Below are 23,589 nucleotides of genomic sequence, written 5' to 3' on the forward strand. Positions count from 1 at the left end.
TCAGATGGGGTGAGGGGAACAGCAGCAGGGAGCAGGGAAGCAGAGGGAAAGGGCTGCCCCGAGGAGGCGGTCTATCAGTTGCCTATATCGCTGCTGTTACCAACTTGGTTGCTAAAGCAGCACAGATTTTTATTTTATGGTTCGGGAGGTCAGAAGTCCAAAATGGGTTTGCCTGGGCTAAAATCAAGGTGTTGGCAGCGCTGCATTCCCTTGCCCTCTCCAGCCCCTGGAGGCCTCGCGCTCCTGGCCCGGGGCCCTCCTCCCTCTTCAAAGGCAGTCCAGGCCTGCCTGCAGACGTCTCTGGGACTCTGCTAACTCTCCCACCTCCCTCTTTCGCTTGCAAGGCCCCCTGAGATTCCTTTGAACCCACGGGGATAATCCAGGCTAATCTCCCCCTCTCAAAGTTAGCGGACTCATAACTCCTTTAATGCCTTCTGCAAACTTGCAATGGACGGAACATCTGTGTTCCGAGAACTCATATGGTATTTGTAGCGGGGTCTTTGGGACACAAGTAAGTCATGAGGATGGAGGCCCCCCCCCACCCCAATGGGATCAGTGTTCCTAGAAGAAGGGAAAGGGAAAGAAAGTTAGCCCTCACTCCCAAGTGAGATACGGCGGAAGGTAACTTCCTCAAGGCAGGAAACTGGAAGCTCTCAGCACAGTGCTGGTCCCCACGGTAAGTTCTTGGTAAATCATGGTTTTTCTTACTGTTACTATTTTGATTTGGGAGTTATCATTTTATGTTAAAGTTTTATTTTAAGTTGTTCACACTCACAGTCCAACAAAGGCCTGAACCTTCTATACTGGACCTGCAGGCGCTTTGATCTTGGACATCCCAGTCGCCAGAACCATGAGAAACAAGTTCATGTTGTGTAAGTCCCCAGCCTAGGGTATTTCTGTGACAGCGTGAACTAAGACAAGCCTTAATTCCCCCATCATGGAACATAGCACAGCACGGGTTCTGGGAATTAGGATGTGGACATATGTGGGGAGGGGGGCATTTTCTTTTTTAAAATTTTTTTATTGTCATGTTAATCACCATACATTACATCATTAGCTTTTGATGTAGTGTTCCATGATTCATTGTTTGTGCATAACACCCGGTGCTCCACGCAGAACGTGCCCTCTTTGATACCCATCACCAGGCTAACCCATTCCCCCACCCCCTCCCCTCTAGAACCCTCAGTGTGTTTTTCAGAGTCCACCGTCTCTCGTGGTTCGTCTCCCCGTCCGACTTACTCCCCTTCCTTCTTCCCCGGGGAGGGGGGCATTTTCTGCCTATCACACAGGGTCAGGGAGAGACCCTCCTGAGTGTGTGTGTGTGTGTGTGTGTGTGTGTGTGTGTGTGTGTTGGGTGGGTGTGCAGAGAGCTGGACAGCCTAGCAGGAACCAACTCATAGCATGAGATGGACCAATCCGGCAGGTATAAGTTTTACAGGCTATGAACCCCGTGTGCTAAGGGGTGCTGTGTCTCCCTTGGCCCTGAGTGTGGTGGGAGAGCCTCTGGGTGGAGGTCCGGGGACAGGAAACTTCATTTTTCTGTGACAAACTTTCATTTACCAGGAGCCCTCATTCTGCCCATGCAATAAAACTTAGTCACCCCCACACACTGACAGCAATGAGCTTCTCGGGATCTTACTGGGCCAAAGCGAGAGGCAGGGACTCCTCAGTTCTGGGCACCGCCCCCATCCTCCCGTCCTTTTGATGCAGCTCTCAGCTGTCAACCCCTCATGCAGGTACCAGTAGAGACAGCTCAGCCTCCTTCCAGCCTCTCTTTGCCAGTTCCCCACAGAGAATGTTGAAGAGTTAAGAAAGTCATAGAACAATATGTATTTTTTCTTTCATTCATTTATTTATTGTTTCTTTTTTTAATTTAAATGTAATTAATTAACATATAGTGTAATATAGCTTCAGAGGTAGAGGTCAGTGATTCATCAGTTGCATGTAACACCCAGTGTTCATTACATCCCGTGCCCTCCTTAATGCCCATCACCCAGTTACCCCATCCCCCAACCCCTCCCTTCCAGTAACCCGCAGTTTGTTTTCTATAATTAAGAGTCTCTTATGGTTTGTTTCCTTCTCTGATTTCCTCTTGTTTTATTTTTCTCTCCCTTCCCCATGCTCCTCTGTTTTGTTTCTTGAAGTCTGCATATGACTGAGATCATATGATACTTGTCTTTCTCTGATTGACTTATTTCGCTTAACATAATACCCTCTAGTTCCATCCATGTCGTTGCAAATGGCAAGATTTCATTTTTTGATGGCTGCGTAATATTCCATCATATATGTGTGTGTGTGTGTGTGTGTGTGTCTGTGTGTGTGTATACACACCACATCTTCTCTATCCATTCATCTGTCGATGGACATCTGGGCTCTTTCCACAGTTTGGCTGTTGTGGACATTGCTGCTATAAACATTGGGGTGTGGGTGCCCCTTCGGATCCCTACGTTACTACATTTATACCTTTGGGGTAAAGTTATAGAAAAATACATTAATTAAGACATTACTTCTCAGCCTGCCAAAATCCCAGTGTGATGATAGTATAGGGATCCTCTATCCACCATCACTGGAGCTCAGTTTCCTTTTCTGTAGAATGGGTACAACAACATTGCCATTTATCTCCGAAGGTTGCGTGGGGGCCCCAGGGGAGCCAGCTCGGCCCTCCACACAGGCTGCGTGCTGGTCAGTAGCTGCTACTCAGGTGAGACAGGTAAGCTGTCTATGGGACTTCTCAGTAATAATATGCAGTCTGCATTAGGAATGTTTAAGAACAGCTTGTTTACATAGATTAAAATTTTGCTCCAGTCATAAAGATTTTTTGTGGTATTGCTTACGCTTTTTTTTTTTAAGCTCAGAGCTGGTATAAGGTTGAAAACATGGAGCCCATGTCCCAGTGGGAACATCCCCATCTTGATGAAAATCTCAGAGGTCTACCCCAGCTGCTTCTCCCTCTCTCTCTCTAAGAGCAGTGACTGTTGTCTTTGGGGACAGCCCACAGAGTGTGGCTTGTGTCTTTGGGATTTCTCTCCTTTTTAAGCCACAGAGCAGATAGCACACAGTGTGTTCCATGTGTATGTCATCTATTGTGGGTGCATTTGTGGGGTGGTTTTTCACCTTGAGTTATACCTGCAGGCACTTAACCTTTCAGAAAGGCTGCATGGAGTCACACTGGACAGATGCACCCAGTGCCTCACAACCCCATCTCCGGGGACACCTGCCCATTTTACAGATGTGGACAGTCGGAGGCTCAGCTTCTTGGAGGCCCTGGAGCAAGGTGACCAACGATGTGAACTCTGGAGCCAGGGACAGTCAGGTTTAAATCCCAGCTCTGCCTTTCTTCGTGCCGGGCAAGTTACTTTGTCACTCAGCCTGTTTCCCTTCCTCCTACAAATGAATATAATAATAGCATTGATTGTTGAGGGAGACATCACCTACCTTACACGGGGGGAGCATTAAATGAGGTCATACGTGGATCCATTTTACAGATGGGTAAAGTCAGGCCACACCACTCTACTGGAGACTCACTATACCAGGTTACACAAGTCCCTAGAGAAGAATGGAGGTAAGAGTCTGGATCTTCCTATCAAAAGGTGAAAATCCCTGGCAAACAAAACTCTCCTTTCAGAGCTGTGAGCTGAGCAGCTTTCCATCAGAGCCCTTCCCCGCCCCTTCCCCTTCTCTATCAGCGTCCTCCACCTCCTCATGATGATGGCATCTGGTGTCCATGTCTCCCTGGCTCTTCAGCTAAGGTGACCATGCAGACTCGGAACAGGAGTGAGGGCGCAGCATGTGCAAAGGCCCTTAGCTGGAAAGACTCGGCACGCTCAAGACTGACGCAGAGGCTGGCGTGAGCGGCGTGCACTGGGCCGGGGAGAAGGAGGAAGAGAGGAAGTCGCAGAGCCGGGAAGTCCATGTCTTCCAGGGCCTTGCGGGCCACAGTAGGCTGTTGCAGAAGGCTAAGCAGGAGCATGTCATGGCCCAAACTGGAATTCTAAAATATCCATTCTCTTTGGATGTAGTGCACCTGTGGGGGAGAGGAGAGGAGCAAGGGAGAAAGCAGAGAATGCAATTCAGGGATGCTAGTTGCTGCAAAGGAGCCCGGACGGGGCGGCTCAGACAACAGAAATTGACCGTCTCACTATCCCGGAGGCTGGAAGCCATGATCAAGGTGTCAGCAGGGCTGGTTCCTTCTGAGGCTGGGAGGGAGAACGTGTTCCGTGCCTCTCCCCTAACTTCCGGTGGTTTGCCCGCAACCCTCGGCGTTTCTCGGCTTACAGAGAGCCACCCTGATCTCTGCCTCCTCTTCCCCTGGTGCTCTCCTTGTGTGCTCATCCATGTCCAACTTTCCCCTTTTTATAAGGACACCAGTCATATTGGGTTAGGGGCCCCTCCTACTCCAGGGTGACCTCATCGTGAGTAGTGACATCTGCAGTGACCCTGTTCCCAAATAAGGTCACATTCCGAGGGCCGGGGGAGCTAGGACTTCAACATATGAATATAAAATTCTTGACTTTTTCAACCCATCACACGAGGCTACTGCAACAATCGGGAGGGACAGCATGTGACCTGGCTCGGGCGATGTCGGCGGAGATGGAGGGGAGAGAGTGTTTCGACAGGGACGTATTTCGAAAACCGAGCTGGCGGGGCGTGCCGACGAGGTGGTGGTAGCAGGGAGGGAGGGCCCATTCAGACTTCAGAACCCGGCTGGAAGAATCGGGGGGACGCTGGGTGAGGGGCGGCGGGGGAGGGGGTGCGAGAAGTCAAGAGCAAGGTTTGGCAGCCGGCTGTGGTGGACACATCTGGTGTTTGGCCCGGCTTACCGCGCGGGTCCACCTTGTCCTGGGCCGGAGGAAGCAGGCCCTAATGAGAGGCAGCTGTGGCCAGGCGGCCGGCTCCCATTTGTTCTGCTTTCGGCATCAAAGGCCTGAGAAGAGGTTGTCCAGCCCCGAAGGCCATGGCCATCCATCTTGGAGGCTACACTGCCAAGAAGCCAGGTCCCCGTGGCCAGCGCCTGTGCGCTCCATGCAGAGGATCCCCCTCCCCACGATTTCCTGGCTGAAGTTCTGGAAACTTCCCCTCCACCCACCCCCACCCCCACCCCCACCCTGGGTTTGGCTCATCCCTGCCCAAGAAGATCGATCACCTGAGATAAAGAGGCGCACCGTGAAGGCAGAGTGGCTTGCGGGGCCATGGCTGACGGTCCCCAAAGCAGCTCCCAAACACATTACATTCTCTCTAACAAAGGAAGGGAGTGTTGAGCAGGACGGTTCGAAACAGAAGCTCTGACACCATGCTACCTGTGTCACAGCCCAGACCTGCCTCTTACCAGCATCTCTAAAGTGAGGGAGAACTGATGTCATGTGATAAGGTAATTATGAGGCCTGAATGAAGCGTAATGTATGGACAGTTCTTAGTGCTTGTTACATGGTAAATTCTTGTTAAGTTTTTATTACTACCGCTGTTATTCTTGTTATCATTTGAGTTTTGTTATCATTTTTTATCATTTGTTATCATTTGTTATCTTTGTTATCATTGAGTCAATGAGTAATCATTTTATATTAAAATTTTATATTCACAGTGTTCACACTAACAAACCAGCAAAGGCCCAAACCCTCTACATTGATCTTCTGCTTAAGTTAGAAATCTGAACAGTTAGGGTGTGATACATCCTCAGAATTTGTAATAAAAATACTTCTACCCAGTGGAGCATGTGGGTGGCTCAGTCGGTTAAGCATCTGCCTTCGGCTCAGGTCATGATCCCAGGGTCCTGGGATCAAGTCCCGCATCGGGCTCCTTGCTCAGTGGGGGCCTGCTTCTCCATCTCCCCCTGCTTGTGCTCTCTCCATCAAATAAATAAATAAAATCTTAAAAAAAAATTAAAATGCCTATGTGCCCAGCACGACCTTTGAACCTAGGGGTTGAAGATGGCAGAACCTCCATCCACCCAAGTCCCTGAGCACATAGGGCTACCCAAGCCATACGGTGGTATGGAAAGATCACCTGGAATTCCAATCTCAGCTCTGCTCTTTACCAGCTGTGTGGCCCTGGGTAAGTTACTCCACCTCTCTGAGGTTCTAAGAGACAGAATGATAATACTCCTGAGTACTGAAGGCCATATGTATAAAGGACCTGACTCAGGACCTGGCTCACAGTAAATACACAATAAATGATCAGTTTTGTGGTAGATCGATGGCGTTAATGCCTCCTCCCCTCCCCCTACTGCCAAATTCTTTACCCCTCCCTATGTCCTGTTATACACCTTTTTAGCGTCCTTCCTCTCTGACTGTGGCTTGGACATGGGACTTGGCTTTGACCAATGGGATGTTAGCGGACGTGACACAGGCACACACTTGGAAAAGCATCTGCATATTGCTACTTCTTCTTCTTGCTCCTCTGCACCTGCCATGAGACCAGGTCTGGGCTATCCTGCTGGAGGATGTGACTTGTACAAGAGAGCTGAGTCGGTCCAGCATCTCAGAAAAGGCCATTCCAGATCAGCTGAGAGCCCGCCAACTCCAGACTGGTGGGCAAACCCGGCCATGATCGGCAGAGTTGCCCAGACAACCCATGGCTGGCTGCAAAGGCGTGGGTGAATGCAGCCAAGGTCAGCCAAGCCCAGCCAGGCCTGCCCCAGATCAGCAGAACCCTACAGATATTTGAGCCAAATACACGCTTATTGGTGTGTGCCTCTGAGTCTTTGTGGCCATAACTCAGCATTATTGTGGCAACAGATAATGAATATAGATATTAACATGCCATATTACTAATGCTTGCTTATGAAATACAGACTCTTTTAGATGGCTCTTCAGGAATCTGGGACCCAAAGATATTGACATTTGTAATGAGAGTTCACTCTTGTCCTAATCCCCATAAGATTATTTAACTGTGAACCCATAAATCTCAAAATCTAAAATATAATAAATAAGCTTCATTGTTTTGTTTTGTTTTGTTTGAAGTAAAGAGCCAAGAATAAAAAAGCCAGAAACATTAATGATGTTGGCCAGACAGAGGAAGTGAGAGGGGAAGACAGGCCAGGTCATTCTTTCTTTCTCTATCTTCTAACCCAAATTTTGTAGACTTCTTGGCCCCAGAATCATACACTAAAGCCCTCTCCTGAGGACTTTGCTGTTGATTATACAGATCTGATTCTAAGCATCTTAATATGATGGCTTTAGCTGTGTCTTGGACATTGCTGAAACTAAAAATCTCCTTATGAGTCTGGCAACTCGCTCCCACCAGCCAACCACGGAGGGGATCTGGCCCAGGGAGCGTGCCCTGGACTTGAATCCCAGCTCCTCTGCTCTCCAGTGGTGCAACCTTAAGAAAATCACAGAGCATCTGAGAAGCAGCACGTAGGAAGTGCATAGTGTTCGGATCTGTCACGATGAACAGGTCCATCTACCTTAGGCATGGCATTTAGCGTGTGTGCCCCAAACTGCCCAGCAGGGTCAGTCCTGGTGCCTGAGGGTTATAACTGATGTGCTGCCCCCTCCTTTCATTTACAGATCTGTTGCAGTTTCTCTCTGAGCCTCATGCCAAGTTTATTTCTTGGGTTGGATCTTCAGGATGATCAGATGGCCAAGCAATCATTGACAACGGTATCAATTAAGGTACACAAAGAGTACATCCCAAAATCTTAGTGGTTTAACAATAGAATGATGGCAGTGAGATACCAGGAAGATGCTAGCCCTATGTGCTCAGGGACTTGGGTGGATGGAAGTTCTGCCATCATCAACCCCTAGGTTCAAAGGTCATGCTGGGCATCAGCAGTCAGTCACCAGACACAAGAGAGATGATATGGAAGAGGGATTGTATGGGCTGAGTCTGGAAGAAACTCATCACTTCTCCCCATATTCCATTGACCAGAACAAGGCTATGACCACACACAGATGCAAGGGGGCTGGGAAATGTGGAGCCTGGCTGGACTGCTGTTTACCCACAATGACTCTGTACTCTGGGAGGGCAGCATGAATCTTGGCGGACAGATGGTTGCCCCTGTCTCAATGGCTGATGTTCCCTGAGCACCGTTGCGTCCCTGGCACCACGTGATGCCCTTTACACCTATCCTTCAAGGATGCTCATGACAACTCTGTGAGGGAGGATCCTTATCATCACCCCATCTTCTTTCCAGCTAAGGAACGAGACCCCTGATGCAACTTTGGCTCTCGGAAGCAACGGTTTCTCCTGTGTTCTAATTGTGATGGCAAGACAACTAGGGTCTATTTATGGACTCTGGCTTGAAGGCTGTCTTACCAACACAGCAGCGCCATCCTGTCGGGTTCTGCTTATCAGTCTCCATCGACACCCTATGCAGTGCAGAGACCCTGGGCTAATCTCCCTGCCCAGCATCACCGCTGCCAGCAGCACCCTTCAGCTCTCAACAAACCGTTCGCCTTTTGATGGCTCAAAGTCAACATGGCCTTGCTCTGTTCTCTGTCCTGGCCAAGATCAAGTAGACCAGCTCACTAGATTTCAAACCACAGTGTGTAAAAGAACTGTAGGTAGGGTTTCATGCTTGGCTGTCATGAATATGTTGCCGTACATGGCAAAAGGGGAATTTGAAGATGTGGTTAACTTAAGGATCTGGAGAAGTGGAGAGAATCCTGGATTATCATGGTGGGCACAATAGGGTCACAAGGGTCCCTACAAGAGGAAGGTGGGAGGGTCAGAGTCGGAGAAACGTGATGGTGGAAACAAAGATAGGAAGGATGTACTCTTAAGGTGGAGGAAGGAGGGTGTACCTCCTTTGCTATAAAGTGGGTCCCTTGGTCCCATGCAGTATTATGCAGGATCCTGCATGGGTACCTGAACACAGGGCTAGAACTTGCAGACTAGTAGGTATTGGCTAAAGCCCTGTGGGCAGAAAAGACAAACATGCTTTGAGTTTGTGCCAATTTCAGTGAAGACAGATCTGCTCATTCCCGGGTAGAGGGATTCAACACAGTCACTTGCCATGGAGTGGCTGTTTGGTCACCTTGAGGGAAGGTGCCACATCAGGGGCTCAGCGTTGGTCCCACTGCAGGCAGGTTGGCTATTCAGCAGTGGCAACAGCAAGGTCAGCCTTGAGAAGTGGGTCCCACGCACAGCCTCCATCCCTGCCACTGGGACTACTCTGGTAGTGACATCATCTGGCTGAGTCATTCCGTCTGCTTGGTTGTTTATCGCCTCTTCTGAGGAGGATGCCCTCTGGCGGGCATTAACATGGGAGGGAAAGATCTTCACCCTTTATGCCCTCAAATCCATCTCCACATTTCTTCCCTAGACTTCCTTGTCCCCAGTCTTCCAAAGTTTTCTCCTTCCGGGCTCCTGAACAGCCAGACAAGTCATTCACCACGGCCTGTGAGTCCATGGGCCGCTTCTCTTTCTGCACTGGGTGGATCCCCAGGTCACTGCCCCAAACTCCCCAGGGGAGCATTTCCCACAGCACTGCTTTTCAGCGCTAACTCTGAGAGAAGCCAAATGCAGTTGGGATCTATCTGCAGCTTGCACCCACACGTCCAGTTACCCCCGTTGTGAATGTTTTCCCTCTTTGTAAGGGATCTCTCATCCCTTACAAAGGGTGAGAGGGTGAGATATGAGAGATGGTGAGAGGGCATAGGGTGAGAGCTGAGAGTCAGTGGAACAGCGACAGATGATGTGGGGATCTGATTTATCAGCTCGGTCAGCTTATTTGGACCCTCTGGCCCTGTTGGGTCTACCCAAGCTTACGGCTTTGCAATACTGTCTGAACTTGGCTGACGATGGGCAGCTCTGGCTGCGGAGAGATCTGAGTTCCATGGTCAGGGGCTCTACCTCTATCGGCACACAGGATCATTTTTGGCGCTGTTTTTGAAAAGTGTATCATTTTCCACTGCAGATAGCACGATCTTGCTCCAGAACTTCAAAGGTCTACATGGAGATTCTTCCTGTTGGAGCTTGCCATAAAATCGACACAGCATTTATTTCCCACCATGGAGAGCTCCAATAATTCCACAGAGGCTGTCGGGTTGTGTGGCCCAAGCAGCTGGGCTTCTTGCACTAGCGTCTGGATCCGTTGCAGACACATCCTGCTCTGGTCTCTGCTCAAAGCTGGCTGCTTTTCCTATCATCTGAACATATGGGCTACAACACGTGTGAAATATGCTGTCTCTAGAACCTGAAGAGGCCCACTGAGCACTGTACTCCTGTTTTAGTGGTGACAGGTGTAAGACGCAGTAATGTGACCTTTACTTTAGAGGAAATGTCCTTGGATGCTCTAGACCAGGACCAGACTGGCCCCCCAAACTTCACTAATGTGACTCCTGAATCTTCCCAAACTCCCTCCCACTCCCTGGAGTACCCGTTGTACCAAGGCTTCCAGTGTATTTGCTACTTATTGTACATCTAGTCTGATGAACATGATGCCATCAGCACGGAAGACCAATGCAGGGGTCTGCAGGATGTGAGAGGGCACTGTGCCTGCAGATTCTATTATGGCAGAGTTAACATAGCCCTGGGGGCAAGACAGTACGTGTAGACTGTGGCTTCTTCTGAGTGAATGCAAACTGTTCCTGACCCTTTTATTTAACAGATGGAAAATAACACATTCACCAGGTCCACGGTCATATATCATTTCCTGGAGCCCACTCTGATCTGTTCTAACAAAGAAGCCACATCTGACACAGCAGCACCAGGAGTGATCACTTGGTGAAGAATGCAGTAGCACCTGTCCCATGGATTTTTCCTTGGGGATTTCCCTGGCTTTTATGAGGGGGCAGAACTTTAAGAGTGGTACTGATTGCTGCCATCTCTCACCCCCATTCCCCAACACTGAGATAAAATTTTTTTTATTATTATTATTTACTATCTTGGTCAGGGTGAGGGGTCAGTTTCAGACGTTTATACTTGGATCTTACTCCATATGCCAAGGAACCAAAGTGTTCTCCCCACTTCCAAGCATAGACATTTCAATAATGTGGAGGCCAGGCAAATGATCTGAGTAAGGCGATAGTGGACCCATGTAGGCTAGACCTGGCTCCCATGTGCCCCCACTCTAATGGAAAGCCCATGATGATGCTCTGAGTCCCTGAGTATTAATGTCAATGTCATGCCCTATGCTTCATAGTCCTCAACATGTTTAGTCCTCAAACCTTTCCTCCAGTGTTCAGTTACCCAAGTGCATGGTTGTAGGTCCCTCTGGTGGAAGGGCTGGGGGGGGGTTCCTTATTTCCTTATTACATTACCTGCCCTGGTAATGCAGGCTTCTTCTTCCTGGAGACCCAACCTCTTCTTCAGCCAGTGCATTCTAGATCTGGAAACTGGCTCAGGATCAGAAACTGGTCAAGGGATCATGATTTTTATTTAGGTGGCTTTTCTCAGACTCCTGATTATTCATTCCTTAATTTAATTGTGTAGATTAAGAAATACCCTTGGTGGTCACCCACCTAACACCAGGGATGCTGTTTCCTCTTAATCAACTCTGGCTGGCTCTCCTCCTTCAAAGTTCAGTCCTTGTCCTCCTTCAGCAGGTCCAGCAACAACCCCCCCGTCTCCGCCTGCCTGAATTATGTTGTGAATCTGTCCTAGTTATTGGTCTGATGGTCAGGAGGGGAGGTAGAGGCACATCCTAAGGAAGGTATAGATTGCCTTGTAAGACAAAGGCCTCTGCATTGTCTACAAGCAACGGACAGAAGATCAAGGTCATCTGGGGACAGAAGATTTTCAAGTGTATCAACCCAGATACCCTCATCTCACATCTCAGGGTCCTACTCCTTCATAAAGTTCTGACTTTTCATAGATATTCCTTCCCTGGAGCTCTTCTGCTCTTAAGCATAGAAGTCCTGGACCAGATGCTCAACTTTTCTTGCTTCTGGCCTTTGAGCTGCCAAAGAGGCCCTCTGGCTTTCACACTTAGCTTTTCATTGCTGATTCAACACCCTCAGCCCGTCCTCGTCTATCTCCAGCACATCTATTGCCCCTAGGAACAGTCATTCAATTCCGCTGCCCTTAGAATTATGACTTCTCCCATACTTGTCAAACTCCCATTACATGGTCCAATCATCATTCCCTTCCACTCACAAGTCATCTCATTTCACCACTAGTCAAAGACTAGTGATGTCATTGCTACTGTGGTCCAGTGATTGTCAGCACTGCACAAACCAACAGTCTTGGGGTCCCCACTGCCACTCAGGCAGCGAATAATCCAACGCCAAACCCGACTTTAAAGTCTGCCTTCCTGGTCACTCACGGCGCCCAATATCACAGGTCAGGTGCCCCGCACCAGACTCCGAGACAGGGATTTGCTTGTGACAGGTTTCTTGGGAGATGTTCTCAACATCAATGTCTGAGAGGGTGTGCAGGAAGCATGTCTGGGCACAGGGAGAGGGTGGGCGGCAATGCAGACACACCTGAAGCTTCAGCCCATCCCACAGGGAGTTCTGGAGCTGGAATGACCCTGCAGAGTCACCCCAGATTGGGGCGACAGGGTTAGGTCTTCTTGTACTTCCGTTAACCAGTCATTGGATACAGACTGCCCCAGGAGGCAGGCATGACCTGGCGGAAGATGTTTTATTGCAGCCTGGAGCTGTCCCTGGGTGGTTGGCTGGGGGCAGGAGGCAGTGTGAGCTCCCAGAAGTCAATCGTTTCAGTAGCTGGAGGGAGCCCTATTCCGCTCACCACAGCGTCCACCATACCACAGCTGTTCTTACATGAAAAGATCTGTATTAAGAGCCTAAAAGAGGACAGACATGTATTCTACACATTTTGCGCATTTAAAATGTTTGTTGATATTGCCAAATTTCTCTCCAAAAAGCTTGAACCAATTTATACTTCTACCAGCAGTGTATGAAAATGCTGATTTCTCAACCTCTTAGCCAACTCCGTGTATTTGATCTTTGCAAACTGTCAGTGTGATGTGGGGATAATACATTTCATTGTTCCAATTTTCATTTCCTTTATTATTAGAGAGATTGATCATCTCTTTGAATGCTATTCAGGCTCCTTGCTTTTTTTCTCATTGATTTGTAGCAGCTCTTTCTATCTTGTGGGGAGTAAACGTACCTCTGTCGTATTTTCTCCCAAGTGAAGCTTGTCTTTCAACTCCATTTGCAATGTATTTTACTATAAAACCTGCAAAACCTCAAAGTGGCTATCTTTTCCATTATGGCTTCTGGGTCTCATTTGCCACTTATAAAGGCTTTATCCTCATAAAATATTCTTCCATAGTTTTTTTTCTAATATTTTTATGGTTTGGGTTGTTACATTTAAATTTTATTCCATCTGGAATTGATTCTGGTGAGAGAAGTATGAATCCATTCTTTTCCCCCAATTGGCTAGCCACTTGCCCACATCACCTATTAAATAATACGTCTCTCCCCTGATTAGAAGTCTCTTCCAGAGTCCTGAGCTCCCAAATGAAGAGGCACTCTCTGCTCTATTCTACTGACCTGCCTGTGTTCGATGCTATATCCAAGCATCCATTTTGTTCCACCTTTGTGATGTGTTTCAGTATCTGCTGGTGCAGCTCCTCCCTCTTACCTCATTTTGCCCCAGACATTTATTCTCTCCTGTTTATTCTTCCAGATGAAACTCAGGACCATGCCGTCGAGCTCCAGAGATAAACAACCGTGCTGGAATTTTGGTTGGGATTGGGTTGAATTGCTCAATACATTTTAGGAAAATTGACATTTGTATAATTTTGAGTCCTTCTGGGTAAGAACAAGTTACAGTATGTGTCTGTTTATTCAAGTCTTCACTTCTATACTTTTGGGGATTTTATATACATATACATGTATATATATTATAATCATATATGTATAGTTTACATGTATATCTACATATTTTATATGGATAAATATATATGTATATTTTATAAATATATGTATCAATATATACATATATACACACATGTATATATATTATAAATATATAAATATACATTTCATATAAACCTCCATGTTTTTAATGGAATTTATTCCCAACATTTCATTTATTATTATCGTTATTCTTACCTTTGTGAATGGATTTTTTCATTTCCATTTTACTGGTCATTGTTGCTATATAAGAAAGCTACTGATTTTTGTATACTTATTTTCTAACTATACATTGTACCAAGTTGTTCTATTGTTTATAATAGTTTTTCCATTAATTATCTTGCTCTTTGCAGGTAGATGAAAATAATCTTCTTGCCTCCCAGATCTATGCTTCAGAAAGATTACTGTCTAGGAAAAATTGGAGTGGGAGAGGTTGGAGACACAGGGTGGGGCCTTAGCCCTGTGTCTTCATATCAAGTATGTTTTCTTTCTTATAATCTCAATTAGGACTGGGAACTTTCAGATGAGCCGACAGGAATCCAGAAGTACCTCCTGCCCATTGAAATGGCAATGTGGTAAAGTGAATCTGCCGTTCCTTGAGATCAAATTTTATCATGATTTGCTTTAGTATTATGGGAAATCGGTCAGTGTGGATAAAGGACAGTACTAAAAGCAAACACAGAAAAAAAAAAATAAAAGCAAACACAGAAACTAGACCCTGCCTGAGCGTTTTATATCCATTGTCTCATTGAATCTTCCAGGCATCTCTGTGAAGTGCATGCCGTCGCTAGCCCCGTTTCACAGGTGAAGAAACTGAGACACGGAAAGGCTGAGCAACTTACCCACAGTCGTGCAACTTAGAGTTGGGAGAGCCAAGATTTGAATCCAGTGACTCCAGAATCCATTGCCCATAGCCACCATAGTAATGGGGGTAAACCCAGTAGAAATCCGTTCCTTATTCAAAACCCCACAATAACCTCCAAATCCCAAGTCCAGATTCACCAGAGTTTGCCTTCTCTTTTTTTGCATCTCCTTTGACTCATCCAGCCCAAAAAGTCAAGGGCTCCCAGCTTTCCAGGCAGTCCCCAGTATATCAGACTGGCCGAGCAGAGCCTTCTGGGCAGACCCCAAGTACAGGGTAAGGAGTTGAGTTACGGGTCAGCAGCCAGACAGATTTGGTAAGACCAAACCCTGGAAGGTCGCACTTTTTAAAATGCAAATGTTCTCTGGGCGGGTCTCTCATTTCATGACACTGTGGTCGGAGGTTGGAGTTTTCTCCCTCTTTTGAAAATTGCTGCTAGTTTTTGGCTCTGACCTATTGCTTCCTGGTCCATCAGCTGCAAGGTGGGGAGGGAGCCTCCTTGCTGGTGCCAGCCTGCTCCTGGGCCGGGTTTCCAGGCCATAAGACAACAGGGCTCAGTTCTTCTCTCAGAGAAACCCTGCAACTGCTACCAGCAGCTCTGGGCCCACTTGCCTAAACCCAGTTCAACCACAGGGCAGCACAAAAATGCCCTGGGAAATCAGGGATGGCTTCAGAGAGGAGGTGACATCTGAGGCATTTCCAAATTAATTCTGTCTGACCAGTATTGAGGTTAACCCCTTCATTTAACAAATACTTACCAACCTCTTTATCATGTGCTGGGGATAGTGACTAGAGGGGCCCTTGCCCTCAAGGAACTTATATTCTAGGCAATAACAAGTGGGAGACCCCTTAGGAAGCAGGCAGTGAGCTGAGGGGGTGATGAGGGAGAATTGGAAGGGGGGCGGGATGCAGACATGGCTAACATGGCGGCAGAGTTAGGAAGTGGCGCCATTAGCACGCGGGTCAGCCCTGGAGGGTAAAGAAAGTGAGCTATCAAAAAAAAAAAAAAAAAAAAGTGAGCGCTCACTGGCGACTCCTGGATTTTTGGCTTGAACAATACGAGTTAAGTGGTGAGGGGAGTTATTTTTCCACATGAGAAATAACAGAGGCTGGAACAGGTTTTTGGTGCGAGGAAAGGAAAGTTCTTGAATGATAACAATGACAATGGCAACTACAGTTAATTGAACACAATGTGCTTGCTATTTGCTTACATTCGTTCCATTAATTTATCAATAATCCTGTGAAATAGATACTTTCCCATTTCCTGATGAGAACAGAATTTGGGAGAGGGGGAGTGGACACTCCGCTTACCAAGGACAGACCCGGGATTCAAACCCAAGTCTGCCGGCTCTGAGCTGTTAGACTCAATAGTGGCTTCATAATTAAACTTTTCTCAGTAACAGGATTTTTAAAAAGCATTGTGTTTTAAAACATTTTTCAACAACTTTTCATCACTTGGCTAAATTATTTAACATTTCCTTAAAGAATGGCCAAAAAGAAATAAAATAAATAATGAGTCTATGTGGATGTCAAAATTCCCCCACGAGGAATGGACATTAGACACACCGGGCCTTAGGCGAGTTGCCCAAGAGGCACAGGGACCCAGGTGAAGACCTTGGGCGTCCCGCAGTGGCCAGGACCCAGATCTTTAACACATCTTTCAAAGCCTGGTCTGCCTCTCCCATCCTTCCTCCATGGTTTTCTAGCCCATCCCTCATGACCTTCCCCCTCATTTCTGTCCTCTCACCTACCCGAACTTCGTTCACTTCCTCTAGATCTCCCTGCCCATCCAAACCCGGGATTCTCACTCTTCTGCCTCTTCCGTTGGTTAACACCTACTCATATGATAGAACGCAGACTATGCATGACCTCCTCCAGGGAGTCTTCCCAGACTCCCATCTGGTTCTTTGTTTCAAGCGTCCTAGCATCAGACTCCTCTTCTCCTCAGCACTTCCCTTGGTTTTAATTTCCACCCATCAGTGTGATTTCTGGCCACCTCTTAGCTCAGAGCTGGCCCTGAGTAGGAACTCAATAATTGGCTAGGAATGTCTCTTGGCAACTTTGAACTGCTCTGCCTCTTGCCTGTGAATCCCCAGGGGAGACTCCTGGCTGAGACACAGCTGTGCCTCAGCAATACCTGGCACTCGCCTCCGGAAGAACTATCCTGATCACTGGGCTGCTAGACCCTTGCTCCCAGGTCACCTGCTCTCCATGCCGCAGGGCTCTAGGGAGGGCCAGAATGGTTGCCAGAACCCGGAGGGCGGGAGGGAGAACAGGGAGGGAGTTATGGGAAAAGGGAGTCGAAGGCCCTTTGTTGAGATGTCACGGGGAGGGGTCCGGGATCTGAACGTGGGCATACCCCCACCAGCTCAGCCCTGCTATCTGGAAATACTGCCCCCCTTGGGGCTCCAGACCACCAGCAGCCCTGCTTAGCTGGGGGGCTTGGGAGTGCCGTTACCATTAGAGAAAATGGCGATCTCAACGGAGAGCTCCCCTTTCCTGGTCTGTAGCCTTGTCCCAGGTCCCCTTCAGGAAGGTTTCCTTTTGAGGCCCAAGCTGAGACTGAGAGGGGAGAGACGTTCCACAGTCCAAATATTCGTATATGGAGCTGTTTTCCCAAGCAAACCAGAAGCAGATGCCACCACCCTGTGGTGGAAGCCAGGCCTTGGCACAGGGCGGCAAGCTTGAGACTGGGAAGCCAGGACCTGGAGGCGGGCCAGGGATTGCAACATGGGGCCCTGGCAAGCTGCTCGCTTATTAGATAAGATATTTTTGTGCTGCCTGGCCAGACTGTGAGCGGAGGAGGGCAGGGCCTGCATCTCACTCATATCTGGGTTCCCAGCACACACTGAGACCAGCTACACAGTAGGACTTCAGCTGATGTCTCAGAAAAGTCCACCTGGCAAGCTCCAGGACCAGCTCCTACTGTCAAGTCAGTCAGACCTGGATTCGGCCACACTCGGTGGCTACACGGCCTTAGCCACGTCCCTCATGGCTCTGGGCCTCGGTTGCCTCATCTGTGTAATGGGGATGCTAAAGTGCCTGCCTCACAGGGTTGCCAGAGGGGTCAAGGAGTCCATGCTTGGCCCGGTGTTGGCTCTTGGAAGATGTTCCTTCTTAGTGACCCCAACAACCTAGGGGAGCTGGCAAACAACCGGGGGAAATCCACAAGTTGGGAGACACCGTGCCACAGAGGGGGCAGCACGTTGACTCTGTGGATACGAGGAAGCTGGAAGTTAACAGGGCAAAAGGCAGAGCCCCTAAAAGCTGGGGGCCACAGTGACGACAGGGAGCATTTGTCTTAGAGGCTCAGGTCCAGAGTTTAGAGGGATGCGGAGAGCCGGGGCCTAACACTTCTTGGATTCTTCTGTTCTGTGGAATTTCTTTCAAAATAAAAGCATGTGGGGGGTGGGGGCATCTGGGTGGCTCCGTCAGTTGAGTGTCGGACTCTTGGTTTCAGTTCGGGTCAGGATCTCAGGGTCGTGGGATCGAGCCCTACATCACTCAGCACAGAGTCTGCTTGAGATTCTTTCCCCGTCCCTCTCCCTTCCCCTTGCTCCTCCCCCACCTCCCCATTCTCTCTTTCAAATAAATAAATACAATCTTTCAAATAAATAAATAAAAATAAAAGGAAGTGTGGGTTGGCGAGGTAGGAGGACACTGGAGAGAGGCCGTCTAGGGCAGTGCTGTCAAGGACCAGGTATGGGCCAGACAAGGGTAAAAGCCTGCTATGGGCTCTGCCATAGGGCCAGGTTTCCCACCCCCCATGCTCTGCTCTTCCCATTTGTTACAAGGAGGCTTAGAGGTACTGGTGTCACAGGGATGTCAGGGGTCGGTGGCTATCGATGCCCAGAAGAGTGCCACACTGTGTTGTAGAGGTTTTTGCGTTTGCCTGAAGAGACAGCATGGCGTAATGGACTTGGGTTCTGGGTCTGAGTTCAAGCCCAGTTTTCTCTCCTCCCAGCAACAGTAGGAAGAGTCACAGAGTCACTGTGAACACCCGGCACATGCTCAGCAGAGGGGGAATAATAATGGTGGTAACAGTAACATGGTGATGCCGATGGGAGGAGTACTCAGAAGCACTCAGCAGGTGGCCACTCCTTCCGGTCCGTTCCCCGTGGCTGTGATTGCCCCGGGGCCGAGACTGTCCTGGAGTATGCAGTCTTAGGTGTCAAGAGAAACGGATCTAAAGCCTGGGTTTTCAAGGATCCTATGATGGTTAATTGCATGTGTCAAATTGACTGGGCCACAGTGCCCAGATATTTGGCCAAGCATTATTCCAGATGTTTCTGTGAGGGTGTTTTTGGATGAAATCAAGATTTAATTTGGTGGAGTTTGAGTAAAGCAGATGGCCTTCTATAAGGTGGGTGGGCCTCATCCAGTCAGTTGAAGGCCTGAATACAACGAAAGACGGATCTTCCCCAAGCAAGAGGAAATCCTGCCACAAGACAGCCTTTGGACTCGAACTGCAAGAATGGCTAGTCCCTGGGTCTCTAGCCTGCTGATCAGTGCTGCAGATTTTGGACATGTTGGCCTCCATAATTGCATGAACCAATTCCTTCAAATAAATCTGTCTCTCTGTCTCTCTCTCATATATATATCTCGTGTATATATACACACACATCCTATTGGTTCTGTTTCTCCGGAGAACCGTAACACAGATCCTGTGTTTATTGATAATGAAAAGTATGCCCAGTGCCAGCCACCTCATAGACGAAAAATGAGAAAGAAGGAGTCCTCAGCAGGGTTCTTTATAACTGAACTGGAAGGGTATCCAGTAGACCCTTGGGGCCCCAGACCCTGGGGAGGCCTGGAGTGATTAGGTGGGGGGGGGGGCGGGGGATGCAGGCAGACCTGGGTCTGGTTACTTGTTTAAAGCACAGTGGATTCAGCAGAAGGCAACATCAAAGTAGTGAGTTTGATGAGATGTCTGAAAGGAGCCTAGACCTTTCTCTACACCCAAGTACCTGCCTTTTGGAGAAACACTGTGGGTGGAAAGAAGCCTGGGGTCCTAGCCTGAATTGCCTTCTATATCCCTAGGCTTCAGTCTCCTTATATGTAAGGCATAATACGGGCTAGGGCTGTAAAATTTCCATAGCGCCCACCAGGGTGGATGCCCCGGGGGGGTGCTGGGCAGGACACTGAGCCAGGCAGAGGGGCAGAGCGGACAGGGTAGGGGTAGAAGCAGCTCCAGGGATGTAACCCAAGAATCAGGCTGGGGAAAAGTCCCTTGGGGAACACATTTTTAGTGGGGGTCGGGAGGGGAGGGGAGCTTATGGAGAAAAGCTACTTTAAGTCCTGCTGGGTGGATCACTGAGAGATGGGAAAACTCCTCAGGGTCCAGGGATTCGAGAAAAAAAACAAAGCTTTTTTTCCTGGGCTATCAAATGTTTCTATTAAATTTTTCTTCAAAAACATTTTAAAATTATTCAGGCGCCCTCCGCTCTAGCCGTCTAATTTAATGTTTTGTATGTTGTCATTAAAAAATAACTTTGATGTTTACTTTTGCTTCTCACAAAAAGAATAAGTATTTATTACAGAATGTTAAGAAAATTTGCACAAGGGGGATAAAAGAAGATTGCCATGCGTTAATGAGGGTAGGCCACCTGCTGTTAATAAACCTCCAAATTTCAGTGGCTTAACATAATAGGTTATTTTTCTTCATGCAAAAATCCAATGACAGCATTTGGTACATGGCCTTTCTCTTGATGATTCAGGACCCAGGATCCTCATATCTGTGGCTCCATCATCCTCTAGGGGTGCTTTGTCTCTAGCCAGTGGGTGTGGAAACAGAGTAAAGATTGTGCAGCATGTTTTATGGGTTAGGCTTGGAAAAGGCAAGTAGGATTTCTGCTCAACATTTCAATGGCCAGAATTCAGTCACATGGCCATATCCCCACCGCAAGGGAGGATGGGAAATGTAGTCTAACTGTGTCAGGAAGAAGGGATGGGTCCTGGTGAGCCCATCGTGGTGTCGGCTACATCCCGAACTTCGGCGCTCTGAGAACCACCATTCATGTTTTGAGGAACCCCCTTCCGTTCTTTTTTCTATGCCATGTACATTTTGTGTAATAGAGCATTCAGCTGGCCTCTGTCTCTAATTCCTGGGAGGCAAACTCTAAGCACTCGGAATTTCCTGAGTAATAGGAGTGCCTTTACTATTCTTGGTGTGCCCCTCGGACCACTCCTGATAGTTTATGCTAACAGGATGACTCAGGATGTGGGCTGGCCACCCCTGAAAGACCAACCCTGGGATTAGAGGCCTAGGCCCGTGGCAAAGCCCTCCAGAGCCTGGGCTGTCAGGTGCCTTGGCCGGAGCCATGGCACAGGGAGGGGTCTGGAACAGACCAGGACAATGTGTGCTGAAGCAGTGGCCCCACTCAGGCTCCAGCCCACATTTGAGCTCCGTGATATCTGCCCAACCTCTGAGGCGGGGAGGGGGTTAGAGATTGAGTTGAGTCCATCATGCCAATGGAGTGAAGCCTCATTAAAAACTCTGGACACGGAAGCTCTGGCGACATTTCTGGTTGGCAGTACTCTGTCACACACAGATGCCAGGAGGGAAGCTCTGGGTTTGGAACCCTCCCAGGCTGAGCCCAATGCATTTCTTCTAACTTGCATCCTTCTGCTGCAACAAAATGGTAATTGTAATGACAGTGCCTTTCTGAGTTCTGTGAACCTTTCTAGAGAATTATTGAACCAGAGGGAGTCCAAGGGGAACCACTGATCTGAGGTGAATGTGGCCTTGTGGCCTTGGGAACCACCAAACTGTGGTTGGTGTCTGAAGGGAGGGCAGTCATGTGGAGGACTGTGCCTTCTAGCTGTGAGGTTTGGCTCCACTCCAGGTCCATATGGATAGAGGTATGGATCCACACACATAAACACTCATTGAAAGGCATGTGTTTACCAAGATAACCAAGATAGGATTGCTCTATAAATCCTATTTTATAAGATGTCCCCCCCCCCGCTTAAATGTTGTTGCTGATGTCTTTCCAAGGACTTGACATGAATCCCAGGTTACTCCAGTAACCCAGCCAGAATTCTAGGTCTCTACTTGTTTTCCCAAGTTTGAGACAGATGGAATGGCCCAGCCCAGGCTTTTACCCTTGTCTGGCCCATACCTGGTCCTTGACAGCATCCAGAAGTACCTCTGAAGGAGGACTGGGTTAACTTAGCACAGCTAAGTGTGGGCAGGGAGACCTAGGCCCATGGCAAAGCCCTCCAGAGCCTGGGCTGTCAGGTGCCTTGGCCGCAGCTGTGGCAGAGGGAGGGGTCTGGAACAGACCAGGACAATGTGGGCTGAAGCAGTGGCCCCACCCAGGCTCCAGCCCACATAGACTTCTGGACTTGGGGCCGGGCCCAGCCAGCCCCAGAGCAAAGATCCAGCCTGGAGGCCCCAGGGCAGCACTCCAGCTCCACCCAGGCTCCAACCCTTCACCCACTGCCATCCTGCTGCTGCGGCTGGGATGGCCCCAGCTCCGAGCATGCCTGGCCATCCACTGCTGCTTGTCCTCGGCCCAAGAAACTAGGGTGGGGCTGGGGGGTGGAGAGGTAGGCAGAGAGACAGATAATGCTCGCCACCTTACAGTCATGGTCACGTGCAGAGCCTGAAACTTGACCTCAGACGTCCTCTATGTCAGCGCTTACCAAACTCCTCTGCTGTTAGAATGACTTGAGGAATCTATTCAAAAGGTAGATTCCCAGGCATCACCCTCCAGACAGACTTCATCCATTAGGGCTGGGGTGGGATATAAGAACCTGCGATTATCACACTTGCAGGGGATTCTGATACAGGTGGGCCCTAAATCACTTTCTGGTACACACTCCTCGATTTCCTGAGGCTCAGAGAGGGTAGGTAACTTTCTAATGTCACAGAGCTAAGGGGGTTCAGAACTTGGGTGAGGATCTAGGTCTTCTGATCCAGCTCAAGGCAGGTCAGTGGGAACAGAGCTAGGCAGATGGAGGGCAGAGGACAATTCGAAAAGTCCCAGGAAGGACCCCACGATCAAAGACCTGCCACCATGTCTGAAATTCTACTGTTAGACATTTATTCCTTAGACATTTACTCCGTCTTGAAGATTTTAGATTTCCCAGAGTCTACCACTGAAAATGCTAATCTCTCTGGGATGGAAGCTTTCTAAATTGTTGCAATGAACACATTGACAACTAGCTTCTTGGCACCTTCCACCAGGGATGAAGGCCAGGGAGAAGCAGGGACTGTGTATGCGAGGAGTTCAAGGCCCTGGACGGAGCAAGGGTGTCTGGGAAGGAGTGTGGGTGCAAAAAAGAATCAGACTTCACGTGCTTTATTATCTTCGGAGACAGAATATCCTGGCAGGGGCAGAGTACCATCTCAGAGGCAGCTTGGCCTGGATTTGAGTCCAGGCTCTCTCACTTCCCATCTGGGAGGCTTTGGGTCACCCAGCCACTTCATTGCTCTGAGCCTCAGTTTCCTCATTTGTAAAACTGGGCTAACACTAACGCCTGTCCCATTGGGTTAGTGCAAAACTGCAGAACGGCCTGAACCCCTGAATCTGGGCCCTGGCCTTGGGGAGACACAGAGAGATGGACAGCCACCCAACGTCACCTGCCCTCCCTCTGGGGGCCAGAGCGAGTAGCTGGCTCTGGGCAGCCAGCTTTGTTCGCCGAGGTGCCCTGGCGCCCCGCATCCCTAGGACCTGGGTACCACAGAAGAAGAGGCTTTGTGGTTCCAGCAGGGCTATCCATTCTTCCCCATTTGGGGCATGTGGAAACTCATCTCTGCCTTTTCTTCTCTTTAGGAAACAACAACAATAAAGCCGGACTCCTGTCCTGGGGCACAGGGCTGCCTCCGCCCCGCAGGAATGGTGGTGGGGAGAGCTTTTCCGCACCCCCCCTCCCCCCGCTAACCACAACTGTACAGCCCCTGCCTTCCCTCCCTCCTTCTCTGACTGGCGGCCGGCAGGGTGGAGGTCCCTG

The sequence above is a fragment of the Eumetopias jubatus genome, unplaced genomic scaffold (assembly GCF_037043125.1).
Source record: "Eumetopias jubatus isolate StellerSeaLion01/CBP00866 unplaced genomic scaffold, mEumJub1_p1.0 scaffold_13, whole genome shotgun sequence".
NCBI lineage: Eukaryota > Metazoa > Chordata > Mammalia > Carnivora > Otariidae > Eumetopias > Eumetopias jubatus.